Source organism: Triticum urartu, chromosome 7A, assembly GCF_056163025.1.
Source record: "Triticum urartu cultivar PI428250 chromosome 7A, HENAU_Tu73, whole genome shotgun sequence".
Classification (NCBI taxonomy): Eukaryota; Viridiplantae; Streptophyta; class Magnoliopsida; order Poales; family Poaceae; genus Triticum; species Triticum urartu.
In genome coordinates this window covers 683,938,104-683,950,428 of record NC_141879.1, presented here as the reverse complement: position 1 = coordinate 683,950,428, position 12,325 = coordinate 683,938,104, and positions in this window count along the sequence as shown.

Below are 12,325 nucleotides of genomic sequence, written 5' to 3'. Positions count from 1 at the left end.
CCCTAGTAATATTTTGAGCTATGCTCAATGGGTGCCTATGTTTGACTTGTGCTTTGCAACAGACTCTCTTTGGATCCTTTTGACCTTGGGTGGCAAGCCCCCAAGTGTTTTTTATGTGTGGCTTATGAGCCGGATCAATGGGTAATTAGAACTCCTCTTTATAAACAGAAGTCCCCATGTAACCAAAAACCTTTTAAGGAATAACAGCAGAGGCCCCAATTTAGCAGGGATGTCAGTTTATTATATTGATCATCATAATATATACATTGTCAATAATATGTACATAAGAGGAGCCTATGGCTCAGGTGTAGTAAGGCCGAAGATGAGCTATATTCCAGAGCCGGTGGGTCTCCTCCTCCGATTTACGTGAGTCTTTGTGCTCTCGAACATCGATAAGGTAGTATGACCCGTTGTGCAGATTCTTGCTGACCACGAAGGGCCCTTCCCAATGCGGGGATAATTTGTGCATATCAGTCTGATCTTGGATGAGCCGGAGCACCAGATCCCCTTCTTGAAACATTCTGGTTTTAACCCGACGACTGTGATAACGACGCAGCTCTTGCCGATAAATCGCCGAACGCACCGCTGCAATATCACGCTCCTCATCTAACAGGTCAAGTGCTTCCTAACGTGCCTTCCCATTGTCAACTTCAACATAAGCCGCCACACGGGGTGAATCATGACGGATGTCACTAGGGTGGACTGCCTCTGCTCTATAAACCAGGAAGAAAGGTGTATAACCCGTAGATCCGTTGGGCGTGGTATTGATGCTCCATAACATAGAAGGTAACTCCTCCACCCAACAACCTGGCGTCCTCTTTAAAGGAACCATAAGTCAGGCCTTGATGCCTCTTAGGATCTCTTGATTGGATCTCTCCGCTTGACCATTAGATTGGGGTGAGCCACTGATGACACGTCAAGCCAGATGTGCTCACGTTGACAAAATTCTTTCATGGCACCCTTGGACAGATTAGTGCTGAGGGAGTCCTAGATTAGGGGGTCTCCGGACAGCCGGACTATATCCTTTGGCCGGACTGTTGGACTATGAAGATACAAGATTGAAGACTTCGTCTCGTGTTCGGATAGGACTCTACTTGGCGTTGAAGGCAAGCTAGGCATTACGGATATGTATATCTCCTCCTTTGTAACCGACCTTGTGTAACCCTAGCCCCTTCCAGTGTCTATATAAACCGGAGGGTTTTAGTCCGTAGGACGACATACAATCATACCATAGGCTAGCTTCTAGGGTTTAGCCTCTCCGATCTCGTGGTAGATCAACTCTTGTTATACTCATATCATCAAGAATAAATCAAGCAGGACGTAGGGTTTTACCTCCATCAAGAGGGCCCGAACCTGGGTAAAACATCGTGTCCCCTGCCTCCTGTTACCATCCGCCTTAGACGCACAGTTCGGGACCCCCTACCCGAGATCCGCCGGTTTTGACACCGACATTGGTGCTTTCATTGAGAGTTCCTCTGTGTCGTCACCGTTAGGCTCGATGGCTCCTACGATCATCGATAGTGATGCAGTCCAGGGTGAGACTTTTCTCCCCGGACAGATCTTTGTGTTCGGCGGCTTCGCACTGCGGGCCAAATCGCTTGGCCATCTGGAGCAGATCGAAAGTTACGCCCCTGGCCACCAGGTCAGGTTTGGAATCTTAAACTACACGGCGATATCCATGGAGACTTGATCTTCGATGGATTCGAGCCCCTGCCTTGTGTGCCACGCGGTCCCGATGAGTACGATCTAGCTCTACCATTGGACAGTGTTCAAGAAATCGCACCGGTGGCCGCTCCGACCCTCAATTCGGAGCCAGTTGTGCCATCCATGGACGGGTGGATAGACCCCGCCACGGAGGCCGTATCCTCTGCGGCGATCGAGCCGAATATTGACCTCACCCTTCACGAGAGCCGTGTTGCCAAACTGCCGGATCCTTCTCCGGCCACGGACTCCGAACCGCCTGCGCCTGTTCCTACCGAACCCGATTGGGCGCCGATCATGGAGTTTACCTCCGTGGATATTTTTCAGCACTCACCCTTTGGCGACATACTGAACTCATTAAGGTCTTTCTCCCTGTCAGGAGAGTCCTGGCCGAACTACGTCCGGCAGGATCGGGATGCAGAGGACGAAGAAATTCGCCGCCCACCCACCACCCACTTAGTAGCCACTGTCAATGACTTAACCGACATGCTCGACTTCGACTCCGAAGACATCGATGGTATGGACGATGATGCGGGAGGCGAAGAGGAACCACTGCCCACAGGGCACTGGACAGCCACCTCATCATATGACATATACATGGTGGACACAACCAAACAAGGCAATGGCAACGGGACAGCGGAGGATGACCCCTCCAAGAAGCAACCCAAGCGCCGGCGTCAGCGGTGCCGCTCTAAGTCCAGCCAAGGCAAAAGCAGCGATAGCAGCACCGGAGATAATAGCACTCCGGACAGTGCCAAAGGCAATAACAATCCCCTCCAGCAAGATTTAGAGCAGGAGGATGGAGAAGCCAACCCTCCTGAGAGAGCGGCAGATGGAGAGGCGGAGGATGATAATTACATGCCTCCCTCTGAAGACGAGGCAAGCCTCGACGATGACGAATTCGTTGTGCCATAGGATCCCGTCGAACAAGAGCGCTTCAAGCGCTAGCTTATAGCTGCGGCAAATAGCTTTAAGAAAAAGCAGCAGCTTCAAGCTGATCAAGATTTGCTAGCTGATAGATGGACTGAAGTCCTGGCAGCCGAGGAATATAAACTCGAACGTCCCTCCAAGAATTACCCGAAGTGCAGGTTGCTACCCCGGCTGGAGGAGGAAGCACTGAAACCTACATCCCCGGCGTATGATGCGGCTGACCGGCCACCTCATGGCCGCGACAGAGAGGCATTCCAGCCAAAAGCTCAGCCCGCACCCCGACGCCATTCAAATAAAAAGGCATGGGGAAATACGCCAGACCTGCGAGACGTATTGGAGGACAAAGCAAAACATGCAAGATCGATCTACGGATCACGAGGGCGCGCCACTATGCGAGACGATAATCGTCACGCCGGATACAGTAAAAGTAAGTCCGGCCGGGCTGAACACAGCGGGCAAGACTCATTTGAGCTGTGTCGCGATATAGCCCAGTACAGAGGCGCCGCACACCCCTTATGCTTCACAGACGAAGTAATGGATCATCAAATCCCAGAGGGTTTCAAACCCATAAATATAGAATCACATGACGGCACAATAGATCCTGCGGTATGGATCGAGGATTTCCTCTTGCACATCCTCATGGCTCGCGATGATGACCTACACACCATCAAATACCTTCCACTAAAACTCAAAGGACCAGCTCGGCATTGGCTCAACAGCTTGCCAGCAGAGTCCATTGGCTGTTGGGAAGATCTGGAAGCCGCATTCCTCGACAACTTTCAGGGCACTTACGTGCGACCACCAGATGCCGATGACTTGAGCCACATAATTCAGCAGCCAGAGGAATCGCCCAGGCAATTCTGGACACGGTTCCTAACAAAGAAAAATCAAATCATCGAATGTCCGGATGCAGAGGCCCTAGCAGCTTTCAAGCACAACATCCGCGACGAATGGCTCGCCCGGCACCTTGGCCAGGAAAAGCTGAAATCTATGGCAGCCCTCACGACAGTCATGACCCGCTTCTGTGCGGGAGAGGACAGCTGGTTGGCTCGCAGCAATAACATATCAAAGAACATGGTACTTCAGATACCATGGACGGCAACGGCAAGTCACGTCACAACAAACATAAGCGCCGCATTAACAGCGACAATACCGAGGATACGGCAGTCAATGCCAGATTCAAAGGCTCTAAACCCGGTCAGCGGAAAAAGCCATTCAAAAGAAGCACTCCGGGCCCGTCCAGTTTGGACCGTATACTCGATCGCTCGTGCCAAATACACGGCACCCCCGACAAGCCAGCCAACCACACCAACAGGGATAGTTGGGTGTTCAAGCAGGCTGGCAAGATAAATGCCAAAAACAAAGATAAGGGGTCACATAGAGATGACGAGGAGGAGCCCCGGCAGCCGAACACCGGAGGACAGAAGAGGTTCCCCCCCACAAGTGCGGACGGTGAACATGATATACGCAACCCACATCCCCAAGAGGGAGCAGAAGCGTGCGCTCAGGGACGTATATGCGTTGGAGCCAGTCGCCCCAAAGTTCAACCCATGGTCTTCATGCCTGATCACCTTCGACCGCAGGGACCACCCCACTAGTATCCGTCATGGCGGATTCGCCGCATTGGTCTTAGACCCAATCATTGATGGATTTCACCTCACTCGAGTCCTTATGGATGGCGGCGGCAGCCTGAACCTGCTTTATCAGGACACAGTGCGCAAAATGGGTATAGACCCCTCAAGGATCAAACCCACTAAAACGACCTTTAAAGGCATCATACCTGGTGTAGAGGCCCACTGCACAGGCTCAGTAACACTGGAAGTGGTCTTCGGATCTTCGGATAACTTCCGAAGCGAAGAGTTAATCTTTGACATAGTCCCGTTTCGCAGTGGCTACCATGCACTGCTCGGGCGAACCGCATTTGCGAGATTCAATGCGGTACCGCATTACGCATATCTCAAGCTCAAGATGCCAGGACCTCGGGGGGTCATCACATTCAATGGAAACACAGAGCGCTCTCTCCGCACGGAGGAGCACACTGCGGCCCTCGCAGCAGAAGCGCAAAGCAGCCTCTTAAGGCAATCCACTAGTTCGGCGATTAAGGACCCGGACACCTTCAAGCGCGCCCGGAGTAATCGGCAATAGGACCACCTGGCACGTTCCGAGCTCGCATAGCAATGCGGCCCCCACCCCGGTCCCAGCCAAACGGCGAAATCCGTGCCAGCGTACATAATTACGCATTAAAAATACCATGGGCACAGGCGGGGAGGGGGCACGACTGTGGCACGCTCCAAGTCGTGGCTTAAACCGCACTAGGGGCTTCCCGCTTTGTTATTTTTCTCTTTCAGGACTTTAATCTTTGGAAACCCTATCCGGCAGCATGATTGCCGAACACATGATGCAGCAACCAAGGAGGCAGAAAGCTACGTCACACCATGGAACTCCCAGATGGATTACGATAGCGAGTGAAATATTTGCTTTAATACTATTCCTCAGCTTGCCCTTGGAAGGGACATGTCAAATAGTCCTACTTTTTGCTTATCGCACTACTTGTATCATTCTGCTTTAACGCACCTTTTTGAATAAACAATGCATAGCATTAAGACTATTATTGCATTCTTCCTTTCTATATATATATATGTTCATTCATGACATCTAGCACCCGTACACTCTAGTACGGCCAATACGCTAGGGGCTTAAGCATACCCCATAATACGGCGTGAGAAGTCCGAACACTTTCGATAGTGCGGCACCCCGAACTTATAGCATTATATGCATCAGCTCCGAACCATGTCTTGGGTCAATAGTTGGGTTTGCCCGGCACCCATGTTTCGGTACCTTACATTCCGCTATATCGGCTAAGGTAGCACTGGGAGAACTACTGCGATTGTGCCCCGGTTCTGCTGGGCTAAGCACCTCAGTAGAAAAAGCTAAAACTGAGTGTCATGATAAGGCGAGAGACTGGTCGTTGTTCGAGAGGTTTCAAGTCCCTAAAGGCTTATGTCGCTTAGAGCGAGGAGTCGGCCCTGTCCGGCTTAAGGCGTGTATCGCGCCCCGAATTCGGCCTTCCGAATACTAGGGGCTTCGCCGAAATTTAAAATTATAGAATTCTATGGCTAAGTGAGAGTGATAACACATTATAGTCCGATTGCCTTGTTCGTTGTGCTGAGCACCTCCCTCGAAGGACCCAACAATGGAAACAAGAGTGCTCAGGTTTATCCCGAACACCCCAGCACTCGTGGCGTGGGGGCAGAAGCCGACGACTAGCCATCTCTCAGATTTGATAAACAGCCGGACAGAAGGCAATATTTTAAATTCAAACAAGTGTTGCATAGCGCATATGAACAAGTTTTCATAATACAGGATTACACGAGAGCAAGTTTATTCAAATATTACATCTTTCGCACACTCGTCCTCTACAAGACGGGCACCCTTCAGGACACCCTCATAGTACATCTCGGGGTGGCGATGCTCCTTGCCCTGCGGCGGCCCTTCCTTCACCAGCTTCACGGCGTCCATCTTGGCCCAGTGCACCTTCGCACGGGCGAAAGCCCGGCGTGCACCTTCGATGAGACGGACCGCTTGATGACTTCCAGCCGTTGGCAGGCATCCACAAGCCGCCTCACCAGGCCGAAGTAGCTATTGGGAAGGGCGTCGCCAGGCCACATCCGAACTATAAAACCCTTCATGGCCTGTTCAGCCGCCTTGTGCAGCTCGACCAGTTGCTTCGCTAGTCGCTCAAAGGCATCGGGTGTTCGGTACCAGTATACTGAGACCAGAACAGCTTCTCCGTTGAGCTTCCCTCCTCGGCCTGGTAAAACTCTGTGGCATCCGACACGCTGCGGGGCAAATCTGCGAATGCTCCTGGATAGCTCCGGATTCGGGTAAGTAACAAGTAATTTACTTTCACATGCTTGCTTTGCATATAGAATGCCTTACCCGCCGCTATCTTCTTCATCGCATCAATCTCCTGGAGGGCCTTTTGGGCTTCGGCCTTGGCACTCTTTGCACTCTCAAGGGCCGCGGCAAGCTCGGACTCTCGTGCCTTCAAGTCAAGCTCCAACGCCTCGTGCTTCGTCACGAGAGCGTGGACCTCTTGCTGCACCTCGCCCACCCGTGCCTCTTGTTTTTCCCACTCGGTGCGCTCCTGGGCTGCTTTGTTTTCGACCTCGGATAGCGCTTGCTTCAGGGTTGCCACTTCGGTCGTGGCCCCTGGCAAATCACAGATAATCATGTCATTTGCAATCGCATCCCTTTTATATATATATATATATATATATATATACATATCTACGTACTAGGTATTACTTACCTTTGTTCTCCTTGAGCTGCCTCTTGGCAAGGCCAAGCTCTTTCTTGGACCCTTCGAGGTCCTGCTTCAGTGCGGTGACCTCCGCAGTCAGTGCGGCAGAGGCCAGCAGCGAAGCCTGCATACGCATATAGACATACTTATATCAGACTCCTGTGATATTGTTTGATCCTCTATTCGGCTTTTCTTTGTGAACACCGAACAGAGCATCAGGGGCTACTGTCTATGCGGTAATATTTTTCCTATATTTCAAATACTTACCTCAAAGCCTGTTAGAAGGCTGGCACAGGCTTCAGTCAGTCCGCTCTTGGCGGACCGAACCTTCTAGATCACCGCACTCATAATAGTGCGGTGCTCTTCGTCGACGGAAGCGCTGCGAAGCGCTCCCAGCAGATTGTCTGGTGCCCCTGGATGGGCAGAGGTCACCGGCACAGGCGTCTTGCTCCTTTTAGAAGGAGGCCGCCTGCGTGAGTCCGAAACCACTGGAGGTTCCGGCGCGGTGTTCGGCTGAAGGCCGAACTTGAAGCCCTCGGGAGCCTCCCTCCCCCTGCTCCTGGAGTCCGGAAGGTCGCCTTGAGGCGCCTCCGGGATTGTCTCCCCTTGACTCGGTGCCTCTTGAGACAATACCTCGGCATTGTCCATAGGGTAAGGGGAGGTAGCGGTCGGAAGTGGATCGCTATCCATATCCGACGAGTCCAAGGAGCCGCCCGACGAAGATACGTCGATACGGGCTTGGGGCGGTCTCCATAATCATATTCGGCGTTAGGGGAAGCAGTGCGACAAAGGTATGCTATGTGTTACTCTGGTATCCGAATACTTACGACTTCGCCAGGGGCTTGGCCCTGAGCAGCCACTCGTCTTCGCCTTCGGCGGCGATGGTGGAGTAGTCCGGAAGGTGGGCCCTCCCCTTCTTGGACCCTTCGGCCCCCCTGGTCGGGGCGGCCTTCCTTTTCTTGTCTCCCCCGACTGAAGGGGTGCATCTTCATCTTCCTCCTCGTCTTCGGGGGAGGAGTGTGTCGCGGAGTTATCGGACGATGAGTCTGATACCACCTGGCGCCGGGAACTCTTTTGGGTTCCCTTGGCCTTCTTGGTCTTCTCCGGCACCTTGTAAGGAGCCAGAGTCAGCATCTCCGTCAGGAGAGCGTCCGCGGTGCCTTCGGGCAGAGGGGCTGGACAGTTAATCTGCCCCGACGTCTCCACCTAGTCCTGTCAATGGCATGGAGCTCAGACCCCGCACATGGTTAAGCTAGGGGAAATAAATATCCTATCGGATGTATAGAACTCACCAATGCGCTAGGTGCTTCACGCTTAGCGCGCGATCCTCGGTAAGAGAAGGAAGGACCTCGGCGCCCTTGAACAGCACCCTCCAGACGTCCTTGTGCGTCGTGTCGAGGAGCTCGCTTAGAGTCCGGTGCCGGGCCGGGTCAAACTCCCATAAGTTAAAATCGCGTGCAGGTGCGTCTCGCGCCGGAGGGGGAGATTTCCCCGCCCCGCGGGAGGGTGAGCGGGTCATCTTCCGCTCGCACTGCCTGCGCGGGCTGGGGCTGCCGGCGAGCAGCTTCTTCCGGTCGTTCATGGAGTTTTACGGACTCCAACCGCACCACCTCACCCCCAACACAGTGGTGCTGCTGTCCGCCTTCATGGCTCTGTGCGAGGGCTTCCTTGGAGTCCTCCCCACCCTCGAGCTCTGGGGGGAGTTCTTCTTCTCCAAGCTCGGCACCCAGGCTGCGGGCGTGCCGGCTCAGTGCGGCGCCTTCATCGCCATGCGAAGGACAGGAGCCGACAACCACTTCCCCTCCATCTCGCTGTTGAAGTCGGTGAAGATGTGGCAGCGGTCCTACTTCTACGTCAGGAACGTCGCCACGAGGGGCGACTGGGTTAATCTGCCAGCTTTTGAAGCCAGCCTGCCGGCTGGCAGACTGCCCAACTGGTCATATCGGGCCAGGTTACTGACGCCTGCGGGAGCCGGCACCATCACGCGACTTCGAGTGCTGACGCAGTCGGAGGGTCTGACCGGCCCGGACCTGCTGGCCGCCTTCGTCTCGCGCCAAGTTCTCCCACTCCAAGGCCGCCCTCACCTGATATGCCAGATGAGCGGGGGCCGCGACCCGAGTCGGATGTGCACCAAGGACATGCCTCACGAAGAGGTGGCCTTGATGGTGAACTACCTCTCGGACAGCAGGCTCCCGGAGGACTGGCGATTCGGCAAGGAGCCATACTCCCGCGCCAACCCCCCGCCCGTGGTGAGTCGCCTCTCTTTTCTTTAGATTGTCTTCTTCTTGCCGAGTCTTGTTCTAATCAGTCTGCTTTTTGGTTAGAATCCCCTTCTTCACCCACCAGTCGGCACCTCGGGGCCGGCCCGTGAGTTTGCCGCTGATCGGGCGGAGAGCGACGTCGACGACCCCGATCTGGGGGCGACGGCTCTGGAAGATGATGTCGAGGGAGGAGGAGGAACGACAGGCGACTTCAGGCCCTCGGCTACCTTTGCCAACTGGTCTGAAGACGACACCGAGGGAGGAGTCGCCCCTCACCATCGGCCAGGAGCCAGCCAGGCGGGCGCGGGCTCTTCTGCCGCGTCGGGCGCTCCGGGCGGCTGGAAGAAGCGCTGGGCTGCGCCGACTTTGTTTGGCAGCCGGCCGAAGAAGCCCAAGGGCTCGGCTGCGGTGACCCGGCGGGACGAGGCAGTCGCGAAGGCCATCCGCTTCCATAAGGAAGTGAAGAAGCCGCCATTGGTCTCTGCGTGAGTATTCCGACTTCAAAGTTTATTCTTTCTTCGTGTTTTGCCTGAGTCTCTGCTCGCCCTTCTTTCTTCAGGGCTCCCCTCTCTCTTGAGCGGGTCGCCGCTGCCTCCGTCATGGGGTTAGTGGGGACACCTGCCACCACTCGGCGGATAGACCCCGCTGCCGACCTCCGGGAGGCGACAGAGCGGAATGCGCAGGAGAAGCGCAATGAAGAAGAAGCCCTCTGCCTGGAGAAGGCGGAGGCCGACAGGGCGGAGGCCTCCGCCAAGAAAAAACTAGCGGAGGCCAAAACCGCCGCCGCAGCGAAGCAGCGGGCTGAGGAAGCCGCACGCCGCCAGGCGGCCTTGCTTGTTACCCCGCTGAACTCTGCGCCGCCGCCGCTGGAATTCACGGGGCAGACTGGAGGAGCCGGCGGGGAGAACCTCGTCGACGAGAGGGAAGGCGGCGAGCCCTCTACTCCGGACGTGAACGTTCCGCCGCCGCCTCCGCCGCCGTCTGAAGGCATGCGAGGCGGGCAGCCAGCGGACCCTTCGGTGCCGCCGACCGAAGAAGAGGCCGTGGCGAGGCTACTCCTCCAGGTCGGCTCGCCAGCGTGCCGTCGTCTGGAGAAGGCGACTTCGGCACCCCGCCCCCTGGAGGCCGGCACCGCCAGCTCCACGGCTCCAGATGCCAAGGCGACGAGCGCTGCACCTGTTGGCTGGGTGCGGGGAGGCGGCATAGGGCCGCTGAACCGGGCGCTCCTGGACGTCCAGGCGAAGCTCCGCGCTGAGGGCGACGCCCTCCAGAGCTGCACCAAGGCGTTCCTGGCGTCGCGGGCGGCCGTCCGGGTATGTCTTTTCTTTGGGCCTTTATTTTTCTTGTTCCTCTCTGTGGGAGCGCGCCAGCGCACCCACTGGGTGTAGTCCCGAGTTTCGAGTCGGCTGCTCAGCAGGCGGTCCGGAACTCCAATTTAATGAACTTCTGGGTACTAACTTTGTCTGAAATGCTTGTTGCAGGACTACCACAACCTCTGCATCGCCACCTTCAACCGTAATTTTGAAGAGTTGGGCAAGCGGACCGCTGACTTGGCGGAGAGCCGGAGTAAGTCCTCCTTTTTCTCTTCTCTGCGGGGGCGTGCTAGCGCACCCGCGGGCTGTAGTCCCCGAGATTCAGGCCGACTGCTGAGCAGTCGGGCCGGATCTCCCCGGTGACCTACTTTACTGACGACTGATGTCTTTCTTTCTTTCCTTCAGGGGCCAACGCTGCTCTTCAACAGCAGCTGAGCGAAGCCAACTCCGCCCTGCTCGCCAAACGGGAGGAGTGCAGCAAGCTCGCCACAGAGCGCGATCTACTGACCACTCAGTTGGCAGAGCAGAAGGGGCTGCTCGCAAAGTCGCAGAGGGAGCCGGAGGAGACGGAGGCCACCCTCCTGGCCGAGTTCGTGAGCGAGCGCTCTTCCTGGTCTGACAAGGAGGCGACGTTGTCCTCCGGCTTCCACGAGATCGAAGACATCGTTGATGGTGAGTCTCTTTGTTTTCTTTCTTTGAGCCGCCGACCTAGGTCGTGCCGACTCCTAGTTTTTGACTCGCTTTTTTGTTTCTTCGTGTCTTTTGCAGACTTCTTCCCTGGGCAGTCTCAGGCCGCTATCCAAGCCATCGAGGCCGATCGTGCAAGTCAGAGGGCGGAGGGCGCAGAGATCGCCGTCGATGCCCCCCGAACTCTTGATGAGCACATCTTGAGTATCGAGGCTCGCCTCCGGCCGGCTCACCGGATGATGTGTCGACGCCCAGGCGATCTCCGCCCTTTGGCCGGATATGCAGGCTTAGCGCACCCCCAGCCTGACGGCCAACTGGTTGGAGGTCGCGGCTGGTTGCCTCGAGGCCTGGAAGGGCTCTTCGGCCCGGGCTGGAGCACGCCAGGCCTTGGAGTTTGTCAAGGCGTGGTACCCGGGGCTGGATCTAGACCAGTTGGCCACACTTCGGTCGGAGGCCCGGCCGGAGCTGGCGGCTATGGAAGACGCCCTCGTCAAGCGTGTTGCAGTGATCACCGAGTACACCGACACAAGCATCTTCATCCCCGACGGTCTGAAGACGGCGAGGAGGTCCCGCCGGAGTGGTTTGGGATGAACCCAGACTACGGCGAAGACTCGGCGGAGGTGATCGGCTCCAGCGTCGAGGAGAAGGACGAGGCGGAGGATGAGGGCGAGGCGGAGGCACCAGAAGACGGAGCAGACGGCCAGCCTCAGCCCGACCGCGCCTCCAACAACGAGCCGCGTGCGACCGATCCGACTGTTGCCGGAGGCGATCAAGCCGAGACCAGCCGGCCGACCGCCCCGACGACTGACGCTGGCGCCTCCTCCGACCCCCCGACTCCGTCTGCTGCCTCCTAAGCTACCGCTATGTCTTTTGTTTTATCTGCTTCAGTAGTCTTTTGAAGAACTTGTTAATTCACACAATTTCACCCACGTGGTGTATTTTGAACCTTTATTCGACAATTCGGCCAAGGGCCTATGTTATATATATATATATATATATATATATATATATATATATATGTCTATCTTTTCTTGCTCATTGTTCTTTTGGCTGTTTTCCTTTGCCGCTTTCTCCTAGTTGCCTGCCTTGCCAATCAGACAGCCGCTCTGCAGACTGTTGCTGGATCAAGT